Below are 2,430 nucleotides of genomic sequence, written 5' to 3'. Positions count from 1 at the left end.
CCGGCCTACGTCACAGCCACAGCAAGGCCAGATCCAAACTGTGTCTGTGACCTACACCACAGCTCACGGCAACGCCGAATCCTTAACCCACCGAGCAGGGCCAGGGGTCAAACCCAGGTCCTCCTGGATACTAGTGGGGTTCATTACCACTGAGCCACAATGGCAACTACGGTAATGGCTACTTTTGCAAATAAGATGTTTACTCTCAGTGGTCTCCAGTCGAAACTTGCAAAGTTACTAGGGAGATGTCACCAATAACATGACTCCTTTCTTTTTCTCTTTTGGTCTTTTTAGGGCCATACCCATGGCTTATGGAGGTTCCCAGGCTAGGGGTCACATTAGAGCTACAGCTGCCGGCCTGCACCACAGCCACAGCCATGCCAGATCCGAGCCTTGTCTGTGACCTGCACCACAGTGCACGGCAACGCCGGATCCCTAACCCACCAAGCAAGGCCAGGGATCGAACCCACAACCTCATGGCTCCTAGTCCGATTCGTTTCCGCTGTGCCACGACGGGAACTCCATAGGACCCTTTTCTGAAGGCCTCTTTCCCTCCTCCACAACCTAGGCAGGAGGGCAAGTCAATAGGAGAGAGTTTTTCTTTAAAATTTCAAGTTTTACATGATTCTAATAACCTTCAGGTTAAGGGCTACATACTATAAGTGAGCAAGTTAAATAAACTTTTTGGTCTTTTTAGGGCCACACCCGAGGCATATGGAGGTTCCCATGGTAGGGGTCAAATCGGAGCTACAGCTGCCGGCCCACGGCCACAGCATCAGCAACGCCAGATCTGAGCCACATCTGTGACCTGCACCACAACTCACAGCAACACTGGATCCCCAACCCACTGAGCAAGGCCAAGGATCGAACCCAATCCTCACGGATACTGGTCAGGTTCGTAAACCACTGAGCCACGACGGGAACTCCCAGTTAAATAAACTCTTGAACAGAAAACACTTTATTCCACATCTGGAAAGCCCCAACCTGAGATGAAATAAATCTTTGATAAAGGCATTAGATTTGGGAGGTGCTCATTTACTCTGGTTGAGGGTGAGGGGAGGGGAGAAGAGGGGAAATGGAACCTGGTGATGCCTCTGGCTCAGAAGCACTCACGTAGATATTAGGGGGGCGGCTTCTTCCCAGCTGGGTCTCACTGCAACTCCATTCGGCTTTTGTGCCTCCTCCTCCTCCTGCCCCTCCAGGGCTCTTTCCCATACTGCTCCCCAGGCAAGAATCGCTTGCCATTCAGGACACTTGGGTGTCTCCCACTGGAGGAAAGAAGAATGGCCTTGGTGGTACTTCAGGCACTTTGCTGAGTGTCACGGGACACTGAATCCTGACCCTCCTCCAGGCATAGGGAACAAAGTCGGGGACGGCAGGCCTTTCTCGAGGGCCTCAAAACCTCACCCTGGATTATCCAAGGGGGCCCACAGTGTAAGTCAGACATCAGAATACTCTGACTCGGCAAGCTCTGATCAACTGACCCAATACTTCAAGAAATAATAGCAGCAGCAGCAACAGCAAGTTATGGCATCAGTGCTCCATGTCAGCTTCTCCCAGAGCAAAGACTTGAAGTGAAAGCGGGCTAGAGGGTCAGAGGAACACATTTCACAGCTCACTTTGGTCCTCCCCCCCTTTTTTTTGGCCTTTTGCTTTTTAGGCCTCATCCTTGGCGTATGGCAGTTCTCCGGCTAGGGGGTCAAACTGGAGCTACAGCTGCTGGCCTATGCCACAGTCACAGCAACTCGGGATCCTTAACCCATTAAGCGAGCCCAGGGATCGAACCCACATCCTCGTGGATACTAGTCCGGCTCGTTACCACTGGGCCACAATGGGAACTTCCGTCACTTCGGTCCCTTTTGAAATCACTTTTGTCAAAAGTAAAGTAAATACCCCAATATTCAACATAAGGTGAAAACAAAAGCAGGATCAGGCTTCAAAAACCAGGGAACGCCCTTCACAGAGCTCCAGAAGCATTTAACGTCCCCAAAAGTCAGGGTGCCCTTACTTGATGATGCACAAAGAAACTCACTTAACATTTTGGAATGCACTATAATTAGAAGGGCTGAAAGTAAATGCTAAATGTGTGTCAACTACGGATGGAGTTGGGCAAAACTGGCTCAAAGTGAATACGTTATAGAAACTACTCTCTTCCCCTAAGAAAACACCTAAGTCTCATCCAGCAGTTAAGAACCAGAGATCCCGGGGGCATTAGCATTATTCAGCCTGTCATTCAAGTGTAATGCCCAAAATTACACCATATCTGGTTCGCAGTTAACCCCAGGCATTGTAAGGTCTTACAAGCTGAAGAAAACTGCTGCTGTGTCTACTCGAGGCTTAACAGTGCAGTTAATAGCTCAGAAAAAAAGAAGCGAAGCGGTGTCATTGGGCGGCCAGGCACCTAAACCAAAGCTTTGGCAGAGAGACCAG

The sequence above is a fragment of the Sus scrofa genome, chromosome X (assembly GCF_000003025.6).
Source record: "Sus scrofa isolate TJ Tabasco breed Duroc chromosome X, Sscrofa11.1, whole genome shotgun sequence".
Taxonomy (NCBI): Eukaryota; Metazoa; Chordata; class Mammalia; order Artiodactyla; family Suidae; genus Sus; species Sus scrofa.
Note: the sequence above shows the minus strand (reverse complement) of the source record.